The sequence below is a fragment of the Mytilus californianus genome, unplaced genomic scaffold (assembly GCF_021869535.1).
Source record: "Mytilus californianus isolate M0D057914Y unplaced genomic scaffold, xbMytCali1.0.p SCAF_9, whole genome shotgun sequence".
In the NCBI taxonomy this organism is placed as follows: Eukaryota; Metazoa; Mollusca; class Bivalvia; order Mytilida; family Mytilidae; genus Mytilus; species Mytilus californianus.
This window is the reverse complement of record NW_026262745.1, coordinates 85,872,337-85,887,677: the sequence shown is the minus strand read 5'-3', so window position 1 is coordinate 85,887,677 and position 15,341 is coordinate 85,872,337.

Sequence of the window (15,341 nt, the reverse complement as noted above, 5' to 3'; positions counted from 1 at the left end):
CTTTATAGCTTGCTGTTCGGTGTGAGCCATGGCTCCGTGTTGAAGACCGTACTTTGACCTATAATTGTTTACTTTTATAAATTTTGACTTGGATGGAGAGTTGTCTCATTGGCACTCATACCAACTCTTCTTATATCTATCTCATAGTCAACAAGTACATATTTATGATCAGAAAAAAATGTTGTTTTGCAAATCATGTTTTACCCATGTTGTTTGATAATTGTGATTAATCGAATAAACGATAAGTTCAAAACATTATTTATGCCCATATAACGAAGCTGCAATATTGGTTTACCAATGTTTCAAACCCACTAGTATTTCTATTTGAAGATACAGTCTGTAATTAAGCAATTTTCGATCGTTACTGTCTGCCATGCTTCTTTTTCGTTTGTGATTTTTATACGACCGGTCGTATATTGGTATGACGTTGGCGTCGTCGTCGTCGTCGTCGTCGTCCGAAGACACATTGATTTTCGCACTATAACTTTAGTTTAAGTGAATGGATCTCTATGAAATTTTACCACAAGGTTCCATATCACAAAGGGAATGCTGAGATTGATTTTGGGTGTAATTGCTTCAAAATTTTTGGAATTAGGGGCCAAAAAAGGGGCAAAAACAAGCGTTTTCTAGTTTAATGACAATAACTTGTGTGTAAGTGTATGGATCTTTCTGAAATTGTACTACAAGGTTCCATATCACAAAGGGAAAGCTGGAATTGAGTTTGGGGGTAATTGCCTAAAACATTTAGGAAAAAAGGGCCAAAAAGGGGCCAAAAATAAGTATTTTTTTCTAATTTCCAGACAATAACTTGTGTTCAAGGGTATGGATCTCTCTGAAATTGTACTGCAAGGTACCATACCACAAAAGGAAGGCTGGGATTGATTTGGGGGGTAATTGCCTCAAAATTGTAGGAATTAGGGGCCAAAAAGGGGCAAAAAACAAGCATTTTTCTAGTTTTAGGACAATAACTTGTATGTAAGTGTACTGATCTTTATGAAAATGTACTATAAGGTTCCATATCACAAAGGAAAAGCTGGGTTTGAGTTTGGGGGTAATTGCCCTAAACGTTTAGGAATTTGGGGCCAAAAAGGGGCCTAAAAACAAGCATTTTTCTAGTTTCCAGACAATAACTTGTGTTCAAGTGTATGGATCTCTCTGAGATTGTACTGCTAGGTACCATACCACAAAGGGAAGGCTGGGATTGAGTTCTGGGGTGATGAATCATAAGGGGGTTCAAAAAATTTGGGGGAGGGATTTTTTTTTCATTTTTTTCCTTGTTTTTTCTTTAAAATTTTCCATTTTAAATTAGTTATTTCTGATTTATATATAAAAACAAATAATAATGATATGGTTTGAATAGGTAAATTAAAAAATTTTAAGTTCTTAGACCACATTTATTCTGTGTCAGAAACCTATGCTGTGTCAAATATTTAATCAAAATGCAAATTCAGTGCTGTATCAAGCTTGAATGTTGTGTCCATACTTGCTTCAACTGTTCAGGGTTCGACCTCTGCGGTCGTATCAAGCTGCGCCAAGCGGAGCATTTTATCAAAATTTATCAGACTTTTGTCTTTGAACTGTTTCAAATATGTCATGTCGGATCCTTTAATAGCTTATTATAAACCATTTGTCCATTAAGAAATAATAAATTAGTACGAAAATAATTTCGGACATTCGTTGCAAATGTCCTCAGTAATGAACTAACCATGTATATAGTTTAAGTATATTATTAACTTCAAAACAGATTGAAGATATTTTTGAATAGTCTCTCATGGTCAGCCACTTAAATAACATTTAAAGATATTCAGTACTTTTAGATCGTTATTTTGTGTATTTTTTCATGCTTTTTATGTTTTTTTTTTTATTTAATTTTCATATTTTATTGAAATCTCTACATTTGTTATTTGAAAAACATCATGTATTTTGAGTATGGTTTTTAAACAATAATTTTTTTTTTTTTTTTTTTTTGAAAAGTTATCTTTCTTGTTTTAGTTTTGTATTTGCACAACGAATTTCTCATAAAAGAACCAATATATCATATGGTAATTATATTTCCATTAAATTATGTTCACGTACACACATTCTAAAAATAATTGGTCAATCACTGAAAAGTATGGCAAAAGCATTACAACTCTTAATAAAAAATATCTACTCTTTTATTTTAAAAATCAATTAGTTTTTCAATGCTATATTGAGACTTAAATTTCATTTTGCACTGACTGCAATGTTTAAGATTTTTTAAAATATTTGCAGTTAAAATATATTGTTTTATTTGCAGATAAATCAAATTAACAACATCCCCCTTAATGCTTTTGTAATATCTTCAAACAAAACTTTTTAAAGTGAATGGAACACTTATACCATTTGACTAAAAAACCAAGGGTCAATTTCATCTATAAATGTTTGTACAATCTCTTATGAGTTATGAATTTGTTTACGTTTTAAGTAAAGTTTAAAGGGGCATAAGCTACGAGATATAAAAAATATCAAAATATGATTTTTTTTGTTCAATCATTCATGAAAGTGAAATAGTGAAATAATGATTCGCTTTTAGTAGCCAGTTTGGTTCAATTTTGTCAAAATAAGCTAAGAAACATCGCTGATAAATTATTCACTTGCAAGTGAATAATTCGACCTCGTTGAATCCGTATTCATGTGACCTTCAATTTGACCCCCTAGCTGGAGATGGGTTACACATGTATTCAGTTATCTTAAGGAAAACAAATGTCAACATTGAAAGTGAAACAAGGATGAACCATTTGGTTGACTTATTCGATCCACAACAAAAATCATTCATATTCAGGTAAAAATAACTATAAACATACTTTTAAACCTGCAATATGAAATCAAACAGACGTAGAAAATCCAATCGCTATCTATTTATATTCAAATTTATGTTTATATCGGGTTATATAACCATCGGCAGTCTCCGGAGGTCATCTCGATAATTTATTAGATGACGTCTAGACAAAAAAAAAAACACACGAAATGCTGATACATATGATCGAGTGCATGCATTGTTAATTGTTTATTTTACACTTTTTGTAATTTGAATATACGTTTTAGTATAGTACAACAAAAATTTAGAATTTTAGGCAAATCGGTGATCACGAATTTGACAGCTAATGCTCCTTTAATGTAACAGACAGACATAAGAATTAATAGATACGTCAAGATAGATAGATTGATCAATCTTTGGTTGATAAATAGCAGTTGACAGGGCGTATGCTACCTTTTCAGAATATTCGTGTTTACCAACAGTTTATATCGGGATTTATAATCATTTGCTTTAGTTTTTTAATGATTTATTTTTCATCTAAATGTCCATTTAGTTAAATGGTCGTGAATATTCTTTGTCCTAGATACTTTTATTTTTTATTTTTTATATTTACAATCGATAACACAATTTACCTTTACCTCTTACCTCTTTTTGAATTTGGAACGTCCTAGGGTTATGACTTAACAGAAAAAAACAGGAGGCCTTCAACAGTGAGGTCTGAATTAAATATTGTCGGATGTATAATGTCTCTTGAGTAGCAGGGACGGTTTACTCCTTTGGAAAAGTCCAGCTCTGCTGTATTCGTTTACCTGATCTCTGATTTTCTTTGTGTTGAGTTTAATTTTTGGTTAATAGTTTGACAATTATGTATGTTTCTTTCTGCCACTTTATATTTTTTTGTCTAATTCATTATTCTCGCATCACAAGCCTGTCTGATGTATAATGTCTCTTTGGAAGCAGGGACGGTTTACTCCTTCGGAAGAGTCCAGAGATTCGTTTACCTGGTCTTTAATGTTCTTTGTGTTGAGTTTAATTTTTGGTTAATAGTTTGTCAATTGTGTATGTGTCTTTCTGCCACTTTATATTTTTTTTTTGTCTAATTCATTATTCTCGCATCACAAGCCTGGTGCATTGTGATAACGCTTTTGATGATTAAACTTTCTGATTAAACCTTTAGAGATTGTAATCATAATTCTTACAAAACTTTTAAAGACGGAAAAGCATGAAAAGATAATTTTAATAAAGTACCAAATTGCATATAATTGATAGTACCAAAATCTGAAGATACCAAATATGTCACGGCTAAATCCTACTACAGTAGATTGTTGAATTTGATAGCTCTCCCGTTGCCCTGTTGCACAGAAATTTGCAAAGTGTTCGCAGTTATTAAAAAGCAAAATGTAGGTTTTCATAAAGTCTAGATGAGAGCCATGATGACAAATGAAATGCGCCATTTTTTAACTTCATAATTCGACATAGCTGTGTTTTTCCGTGATCTATCTTATACAATGATTTATTATCAAAACGCTTTTCAAAATCTTTGATCGATTCCTTCCCCGTTAATTTTAACTCATTCTTATTATACGGTGCTGATTATTCGTATACTCTGTATTTGTCCTTCTCAGGAAGTACTTCCCCGACTATAATGTAGCGCGCAAGAGCTTATGATGATAGAGGATATCAATGACCACCAAAAGCTCTGAATATTATATTAGACCATGAAACTTATATAACCAGAACTGACTAAAAGAACCACCGACCAAATACCGGGTGAACCAAATAAACACTGGAAAGTAATATCTATGTCTGCAGTCTATATTATGCCTCTAGGTTCATAGAAATTGATACGTTTCAAGTTTAAATACTTTAGTATTTGCTAAGGCAGAATATTCATTCATTCAATAAATATGAGCAATTTGACAAACTTCAAAATGATACTGGATTGACTGTAGCAGAGCTATCTTATGAGCTATCTTAAGTAAAATATTTATATAGTTTTTTTCTCCAGATGCACAGATACTGAGATCTATATATATATATATATACATACAAATATAAGGTACAGTTTGCTAAGGTGTTTGGTCATTAAAAGGGGTAATTTTAATGACATTCATACTGGAGACATTACCAGTAACGTATATCTGAAGTCTATACAAAATAAAGAAAGTCCAAAATAATTGACAAGGGTACTAGAGACTTTACTAGTAGCGTGTCACAAGTAACCTATAAGCAAACTGTACTGGTCAATTTTTAAAAGTTATAACTATACTAATAATAAAGGTGTATCTGAGTATATCCAAAAGAGGGACGAAAAATACCAGAGGGACAGTCAAACTCATAGATCGAAAACAAACTGACAACGCCATGGCCAAAAATAAAAAGACACACAGACAAATAATAGACTAAGTACAGATGACACAACATAGAAAACTAAAGACTAAGCAACACGAACCCCACCAAAAACTTGGGGTGATCTCAGGTGCTCCGGAAGGGTAAGCAGATCCGGCTCCACATGTGGCACCCCTCGTGTTGCTTATGTTATTACAAATCCGGTAAATAGTCTAATTCGGTAGGTCACATTCGTGAAAAGGGAAGGGTATTGTAGTTACGACATAAGGAACATATCCGATATCATCTGTGAAACGGTTATTCCATAACGGTCAACCAACTTGTGATGGCGTCCGTAAAATTTACGAAGGGATGATTTCAACTTCACCATTTGGAACTCTTGGTTTAATAGCTTCCTTGTGAGCAGCAATCCTCTATCAAGGAAATCATGATAGGAAATACAAGCCCTGGAATATCGTATCAATTGGGAGATATATACTCCGTATGCAGGCGCTGCTGAAATGTTGCTACATAGAAATGGAAAGTTCACAATTGGGAAGCTGAAATCATCTCTTTTGTCGTAAAGTTTTGTTTTCAACCGACCCTCGTTATCAATTTCTAGATGTAAGTCAAGATATGAGGCAGACTTAACTGTATCTGTAGTTTATCAATTTATGCTAACCTAAGTGTTTAGAATCTAAACACATACGATGTAATGTTTAACCAGTTTACACTGCTTATCTTGTATGAATTGAAAACTTGAATTATGGTTTTTTTCCAGAATTGTGAATAGGATGAATTTTTGATGGAATTCAAATAGATGTGTTTAATGATTAAACACCTCCTTGTTAATAAAGTTAACCTTATATGATCAGAAATGCAGCTAGAGACTACTAGCTTATGTATCTTACTATAAAATATGCGTGGCTTATTTATTGTGCTAAATGTATGATGCACAATACTATAAACTTTACTAGTACTGAGTGCCTGAATTCATGAAATCTTACTGCTTACAGTTTAATTAAAATTGATAATAAAGACTTCGACTAAAGAGACTTTCTGATAATACTAGTCTTGAGATCTTACAGAATTTTTAACTCAGATACCCTTTTACTAAAAATAAATAATAAGATTTCTATCTCTGAACATTTGTACTTTAAATCTTATAGGACTCTGTTAAACAAGCAACGGTTGTATGTTCTAAAAGTTTTAATACTTTTCTAAATAAGTTTGCACTGCCGTGAATGCGAATTTAAACATTTATAATTTCCAAATAGAATAATTTCACTTAAAAGTTAAATTTGTATAGCATTTTTATTAATGCATTTTTCATTTAAAAGTTCCAAAAAGGAATAAAAACTTACGTTTCCGTCAAAAGATAAACGTTAACGTTAAATATATCAATAGAAAATAACTGGTATTACTTTTTTTACCGAAATTTTGACAGAGTTCTCCCGTTTGTCAATATGGAAAAAGTGACGTCGATATAGCGTTTTCGGGCCCTTTTTATACTACCCGCGCCGCACATTTCACCCCTTTTAGGTCAACTGTGCATTTGCAGATCGATAACCAATCAATTCATCCGCACAAGTGCCCCGTTGACCTTTTGAGAGTTCAACTGCGCGCAAGTGTGCACAGTGATTCTGACACAACGAATCGAATATTTGAAATACTAAACATATTTTAAAATAAGTTTCACATATCTTTTCTTGTATGTACATAAAAATGATGTATTGTACAAAGTTATTTTAATAAAAGAATAAAAATAAGAATTTTAGTTTTCCCAGCCAATCGGATCGCAGACCGTAGTTGTTTACAATGGCGGATTGCGATGATGGCACAAGTTGCAGCGACACAAAGTTCGACAGATTAAGCCGTTATTTACAACTTCGTACTGATCTAAAGTGAATTCTGAAAGTCAATTCGACTTCAGGAAAATGTGTGTGTAAGTAAGTTTAACTGACATGACTCAATTATTACTTAAAGTCCGTGTGAATGAACGTCGTTTTCGGTTTCTGCAACTTTTACAATGAGGGAAAATCTCAAAATATATAAACGTTCTGAAAATCACATTTCAGGTAAAATTACATCCATATTCAAACAAAACATATCCAAACTACGAAAGTTATACACAGTTAACACACTCATAAATTCTTAGAAGCAATATGTGAGAACACAAGTATAAAAAATAGAAATTTTTGAACATATCCAAAATCTGATAAAAATGTCAGAAATGAAAACTTCAGAAACTTTGAAGAATCTCTGGTATAATCAATTATAAGATATATATAAAGCCAATTATGTTTTGGCCAGCTGTCTAGACCACAGTATATAAGTCTTGTCATATAACAGCATTGCACCTACAAATAAAATACTCTTTACAAAAAAAAAAAAAAAAGAAGGGGGTACCTTGCTACAATAGCGTGATGATCATATAGATGGGACTTCTCACTGATCCTTCTTTCATACACGATATGATCTCCAGGTTTTAATTGCAAAATGTTGTCCACTTTAATTTTTTAGCTTCTTGCTAAAATTAAACAATATATAATAATAGTTAAATGTTTACTTTCATTTTCATATAATATTCATATTCTTGTTGCTCAGTCTTACTGTTTACAAGGAAGTAATTGAACCAATATGACCAAGGATTTATGGGTGCTGAATTTGAAGTCATTCTTTCGAAAGTTTTTTCGTCATGAGTTGGTTAACTCTTATGGAAAATGTGTTCAAATTGTCGTAAATACAAACCCTTCCTGTTTTCCTCCTAGATTGTGACATCAACAAAATGTGTACTTGCCACTAAAATGCAACACAACGGATGCCACTAGTAGTGCAGCGTCTGTTTACGCTTCCGGAGCACCTATGATCACCCTATCTTATGATTTAGTTCATGTTGCTCAGTCTTTAGTTGTCTATTTAGTGTTTTGTGAACTTGTTTGTCTAAACGCAATGAAAAAGTAAAATCACAAAAATACTGAACTCCGAGGAAAATTCAAAAAGGAAAGTCCCCAATCAAATGGCAAAATCAAAAAAACAAACACATCAAACGAATGGATAACAACTGCCATATTCCTGACTTGGTACAGGCATTTTCTTATGTAGAAAATGGTGGATTGAACCTGGTTTTATAGCTAGCTAAACCTCTCACTTGTATGACAGTCGCATCAAATTCCATTATATTGACAACGATGCGTGAACAAAACAAACAGACACAATAGGTAAAAATGTCAAAAATAGGGGTACATCAGTCAACATTGTGTTATCATCTTAATCTTAAAAGGTAGGGGCTTGTTAATGTAGGAATGCTTTCAAATTATATTAATTTTCATTAATACCTCTTCCTGTTTCATCCGTTAAAATGTGACCGTTTATTTCATTTTGTTGTTCTACATTAGACGTCATATGCGTTGCAAGCATATATACTATAAAGGCTGATAGTCCTATCATTCCATCTTTGAATATCAATTTTCCTAAGTCTAACAAATCGTCTTCCTTAAAGTTCCGATTCATCAACTTTTCAACATAGCTGACATACCAATAGCACTTTAAATTGTATGTACTTATTAATGCATCAATACATATTCCTCCTATGATACCACTTACAATGGGTCCTGCAACAATGTCTGCAATAGATTCTGCATGATCAGTTAGAACTCTTCCCAAAACTCCAAAGAGTGTCACTCCTGTATTTTTTTTTGCACGTAGGAATGCTTTCACAGCCTGTTCTCTCTGGCCTCGATAATAATATATCATAGATTTGACGTTACCAACAATTGGAACTCCATCTACAAAACTAAATTCATCCACATCCCCTTATTTGAATATAGTTTTAAGAATTAAAAGGGTTCATGTATATGTAAAATGTATTTCATAAGTTATAGTTTTCTTTTAACTGCACCATGCGTGTTAAAGAAAGTTACAAACGATTACTGAATTAGAACGTGAGAATGTTGCTTCTCCAGTCGAGGCAAATAGGAAATACCATAATATTATTTAAAAGCATAATTCTACTTACATCTTGTAACAAATTTGAGTTATCTTTCTTAGACTCACCTTGACAATTTAGACATGGGAGATAACAACTTTTGTCTTAAAAAAAGTTGTAAGGAAGACAAGTCAGTATTATTAGAATACAGCAGAAATTTGTAATCTCAAGTTTGATAATCCATATCTCCATTCCATATCTGTTTTACATTGATTTATTTTTGTACCAATTCATGTATTGATAAGACCTTACCGTATTATCATGATTATTATTACTTAAATCTTTGCATGAGTTCTATTGTAAAACGTTAAACTCGCTGTTCGAATCATATTCCGTTTCCATTTTTATTCACTATTGCATGTTTTAATTGTGTTATTATTTGACGCTATCGGTAAATCTTATCAATGGTAAAACGGAAAACCCTGTGTTTTTATTATTATTATTATTATTATTATTATATGCATAACAAATGTTTCTGTCTGTGTTTTTTTTCTCGTACAATAACATTTGAGGAATTGGTTGTATTCTTCTATTTTGAGAGAAAAATTTTTTCTCTCGATATTTGTTTATATAATTATGAATCAAGTTCGGCTTTTATAATTAAGGTTTCAGGAATTATGAACACCTTTCACCATTCTGGTATCCGCTCTGATCTTTCGCGTCGTCCCGAAATCTTTAGATTTGATTAAAAATTAATATAAGAGTTAAAGACATATCAAATATACATATACATTTATTTTACCTCCTATAAATGTATAGGTATTGGTTAAAGGACTACACGTGGTGACTATATATATATGATATAGGGTGTCTTAAACAATATGGGGTTATTTACCATATAGGGTTTATAGTTACCATATGGGGTTAGTAAAGAGTTACTTCCCTTTCAAAACAAAAAAGAAGGCGTCCTTTTATAAAAACAACGCGGTGTCGAAGATAAATCTGAAAGGTTTCACAGACGAAGAAATTTATGATGAAAGATTTAAATAAATTCATAAAACACATTTGAAGCTAACAAGTTGTTATTGTTGTTATTAAGGAGTTACTTCCCTTTCAAAACAAAAACAAAGAAATATGATAGGTTTTAAAAGAGGGTCGAAAGATACCAGAGGGACAGTCAAACTCTAAGATCGAAAACAAACTGACGACACCATGGCTAAAAAAGAAAACGATAAACAGACAAACAATAGCACACAAGACACAACATAGAAAACGTAAGACTAAGCAACACGAACGCCTCCAAAAACTATGGGTGACCTCAGGTGCTCCTAAAGGGTAAGCAGATCCTGCTCCCAATATGGAAACCGTCGTGTTGCTCATGTTATTATAAATCCAGTAAATAGTCTAAATCAGTAGGTCACATTCATGAAAAGGGAAGGGGATTGTAGTTACGACATAAGGAACATATCCGATATCATCTGTGAAACGGTTATTCCATAACGGTCAACCAACTCGTGATTGCGTCCGTGAAATCAACAGACGAAGAAATTGATAGATGTTATGAATGATTACAATAAATTCATAAAACAAATTTAATGCTAACAAGTTGTACATTAAACGTCATATGCGTTGCAAGCATATATACTATAAAAGCTGATAGTCCTATCATTCCATCTTTGAATGTCAATTTTCCTAAATCTAACAAATCGTCTTCCTTAAAGTTCCGATTCATCAACTTTTCAACATAGCTGACATACCAATAGCACTTTAAATTGTATGTACTTATTAATGCATCAATACATATTCCTCCTATGATACCACTTGCAATGGGTCCTGCAACAATGTCTGCAATAGATTCTGCATGATCAGTTAGAACTCTTCCCAAAACTCCAAAGAGTGTCACTCCTGTATTTTTTTTTGCACGTAGGAATGCTTTCACAGCCTGTTCTCTCTGGCCTCGATAATAATATATCATAGATTTGACGTTACCAACAATTGGAACTCCATCTACAAAACTAAATTCATCCACATCCCCTTATTTGAATATAGTTTTAAGAATTAAAAGGGTTCATGTATATGTAAAATGTATTTCATAAGTTATAGTTTTCTTTTAACTGCACCATGCATGTTAAAGAAAGTTACAAACGATTACTGAATTAGAACGTGAGAATGTTGCTTCTCCATGTTCTCGTTTATTTTATTAGAAAGGTTAAAACACGAATGCATAGAGCTATAAAGCATGCAGGATTTATGGTTCATCCATTTTACAAAAGTTGTGTTGAAACAATGTAATAAGAATGATTCTTGAAAGATATTAAAGATCTAACACATGCATATAAATAAAGGCAACAGTAGCATTCCGCTGTTCTATAGTCATAAATCGATTAAGCGAAAACAAATCCGGTTCACAAACCAAAACCGAGAGAAACACATCAACTATAAGAGGAAAACAACGGAACAACAGAAACACTGAACTGCAACTTTAACTCTTTTTACCTTATTTACTTTCATTTACCAAGATATTGTCTATCTAAAGATTTTTATTTACACGAGTTGTGCATGTATTAATTCTTGCCAAAAAGCAAAAATCTAAATTACAATTCGATTTTCAAATACAATCAGTTAAATATATTTCTTACCTTGATTTTATTATTGATCTTTTTTTTTTTTAAATCGTACATAGACTTATCTGTTAATAATTAAATATCATAGTATGAACAAATGATGCAAATCATATGTTAATCTCATCCATTTGAATATGGACATTCTCGATGAGAAATTGAATATAGTTGTGTTTTGGATAAGAAGCGATGGTACCAAGTACCTTACTTCATCTTATCTTTTTTTTTATGTATACCATATTACAGACATAGTGTCATTATTATTGTTACCTAATTGAACGAGTTAAAAAAAACTGTGTAAGGTGACGTAATGAAAAATAAACCTGCATAGTCTAATATCTACCACTCAATATATCAAGTAGGGGTTGGGGTTTAAAGTGAAATACATCGTCTGCATAAGTAAAAGAGGGACGAAAGATACCAGAGGGACAGTCAAACTCATAGATTGAAAACAAACTGACAACGCCATGGCCAAAAATAAAAAGACAAACAGACAAATAATAGTACAGATGACACAACATAGAAAACTAAAGACTAAGCAACACGAACCCCACCAAAAACTTGGGGTGATCTCAGATGCTCCGGAAGGGTAAGCAGATCCGGCTCCACATGTGGCACCCGTCGTGTTGCTTATGTTATTACAAATCCGGTAAATAGTCTAATTCGGTAAGTCACATTCGTGAAAAGGGAAGGGTATTGTAGTTACGACATAATGAACATATCCTATATCATCTGTGAAACGGTTATTCCATAAAATGCACGTTTTAAGAAACGGCATTGCGTCGTAACATTTAGTTATTTCAAACTTATGTAAATAATGCTTGCTTTGAAATATAAACGGATTTTTTTTCCTGTAATTTTTAAGGGTTATTATGTAGCATATCTAAATAGTTCATGAAGATCTATTTTTGCTTATGTAATGGAGTTTGAAGAAATAAACGAATACGTGTACAGTAGCACATTTAATCAGGGAAAGAAGCATATAATATCGATGATGTCGATAAAATCATCGAAATAATTTAGAGTTCTAACTGAAACGAAAAGGGACAAATAATGGTGATATGGATGGGAGTAACAACGTTATTACATGCCGCTTTAACTTGTGTTTTCCCATTACATCAAAATTATTATTAAAGTTGTACTTACCTTATGTTTTGAAATGGTAAAAGATCAGAGAAATTCAATACATTTATTTTTTTTTATTTGAGTATTGTTTTTCCTTTTTAAGAACAGTCTGCCTCTAGCGCAGTATTTAATATCCCATTTCCTCACAGGCAAAACAATGTGGATAACTTTAACGATGTTCATAATTTTAAAGCTTTTGGAAGTTTTCTAGTATTTACAAATATGACTGCAAATCTCTTCGACTTTAAGATAAATATGCAATGTACTTGCTCAAACAATTTCTATTGGTCAACAAGTATAGTTTTTGTTATTTGCTCTTTTTTGAACAAATTTTGTTTCGCAATTTAGATATATTTTTTTTAATTCGGTCTATAGTGTTGAATCATGGGTCGTCCGAATAGACAGCGGGAAATTTAGACTACCACTGGAAAAAGAGTGAATGATGACGGTGGCAGAAATTTTACTTTGCAATAGTTCCGTTCTGGACCTGTCAAAGAGCTATTTGCAAGTAATAATTTACTTACGGAGAGCAACCTTTTTAATACAAGACATAAAATGTATTGAAAGAAATGAATAAGAGTGCAGGACAGAATATTTTGTAGCGTCACGCTTAGAACCGTCATTTTGCTTTCTATAACGTATTACGAGATAGTGGTTGCAGGTAAATTGCCGAACAATTCTGGTTTACCTGTGATTTTCCTACCAATAACATGAAAGTAATGATATTGAACAAATGATTTCTGTGCAAACACGTGATTTTTTTTTTCTTATGCCCTTCATCGGGTATGTTCGATACGAACAGTAAGGAAAACAAAACTTTCATTATTGTCAGCTATGTGCATGTTTTCTGACATGAAATGCGTTATACCTGTATGAAACTGGTCTGATAACAAATTGAAAGCATTTCAGAATACTATAAATATAAAGTTTAGTAGTTAATCATTCCAACATTCCAGATTATATAAAGTATCCAATCCTGCCTATGTGTCCAGTCCACATCTTACTGTATGCCCATTTATCTATAAAAGTTCACAATTCCTACCTCAAATGGTCCGTTTAGAAATTTTGTCACAATAATATCATCTCTAACCATATATCTAACATAATTTGGCTAATATAATGAACTAGAAGTGCTTAAACTAAGCCATATTTGCAAAAGTTGTATGTATGAGGTTACCAGTTTGATATATGAATTCACTAAAAGTTTATTCGATCTGACTGCTTAAATCTGGAGGGGGGTTGGCATAACTTCATAGCACATTTATTGTTTTCTATAAAAAAAAACCTTTATAATAATAAAATAATAGCCTTTACAGGTTAAATTATCGGTTTTGGCTAACCATAAAACCAGGTTCAACCCACCATTGTTTCTGTGCCAAGTAAGGAATATGGCAGTTGTTATCAATTAGTTCGTTTCTATGTATGTTGGCGTTTGTTTTTGTGGCATTTCAGTGTTTTTGTTGTTCCTTTGTTTTCCTCTTATATTTAATGTGTTTCCCTCGGTTTTAGTTTGTAACCCGGATTTGTTTTCTCTCAATCGATTTATGACTTTTGAACAGCGGTATACTACTGTTGCCTTTATTTATGACCCAGGGGTTAGGTATTTTTCTCTGTTTTTTGCCACTGGGGCATCAAATTTGCTAAATAATTCTGCTGTTTTTGTGAATATGGAATATTTAGTACATTTTTAAGATAGAACACACTGTCTATTGTTATTTTTATTGAGGTATTTCTGTATCTCTAGCTTGTATTTTTTATGCCGCAGTCACAAGAAAGCACATTCAGGTGTTACGGGTTATATGTGGGTTTTCGACAGGACAGAAACACCCCAACAACAATATTCATTGAGGGTCTATGAGTTTCAATGACTGCGAATAGTAAATATAAGCACTTCTTAATAATTTAAATTACAAATATGCATATATAATGATTTTACCTTGTTTCCAGGGCTTTAGGTAAACTATAGTGAATTTATGCTGAGTCATCATCGTTACGTCCCAGGATTTTCTCAATCTTCATGAAATATTTATAAAACTTTATATTTGACTTAATTTCATTAATATCTCTGAAGATAAACCAGATTTGGTGAATTTCTACATGTTCTCTTTTTTCATCCAATATAGGTTCCACTTCTGTAAATATAGACAATGCAATTGCCCATAGGAACTCATTTTACGGCTAAAAATGTACCACTTTTACTATGAAGTTTCGTAAAATATTATATCATAGAATGAATAGTTCATAGGCACTACAATTTTTTTAAAGGTCAAAACATAGGGCTGTGTGGCATATTTTCAACATTTATATGCCCCGAACTTCTTAGAGTTTTAACTTATACTAAAATTCGGTATTACCCCTCCCTTCACTTAGGGACTTCCTCAGAATTCAATTTGACCGCTATCCATGTGTATTTTTACTGGTAACATTCCCAAGTTATCTCCCTATGAGATGCAACAAAGAGATTATATCCGGGAACCAGTACGCAAACAAAACAAAATATCTATGAATATTATATATCTACCCAAAAGAGGCGTGGCTTGTGAAACAGCTGTATTAACCA